Source organism: Tupaia chinensis, unplaced genomic scaffold (genome assembly GCF_000334495.1).
Source record: "Tupaia chinensis unplaced genomic scaffold, TupChi_1.0 Scaffold144269_1, whole genome shotgun sequence".
Classification (NCBI taxonomy): domain Eukaryota; kingdom Metazoa; phylum Chordata; class Mammalia; order Scandentia; family Tupaiidae; genus Tupaia; species Tupaia belangeri.
The window spans coordinates 1,408,033-1,408,346 of record NW_006204127.1 but is presented as its reverse complement, the minus strand read 5'-3'; positions in this window follow the sequence as shown (position 1 = coordinate 1,408,346).

Sequence of the window (314 nt, the reverse complement as noted above, 5' to 3'; positions counted from 1 at the left end):
GGGAAAGAGAGAAAGCAGGCCATCAGGTCTGGGGCTCAAATGCCATTTACCATCTGGGATTCCAGCTCCCTAACCACCACGCCACCTGCTGGCCCACTAGTTCATATTCTAACAGCAGGTGTTTTGTTTTCTTTTGAGAGAGATATTTTCTGTAGTGCACGTGTGCTCACCGAAGAGACAGGATTTGGGACACGGAAGCACACGCGCCTGGTGTGAGGTTTAAGCCTCCGGGTCTGGGACTCGAACTGCAGTCAACTATGTGGGAGTCTGGAAACATAACCACTATGCCATCTGCTGGTTCCTAACAGCAGTTT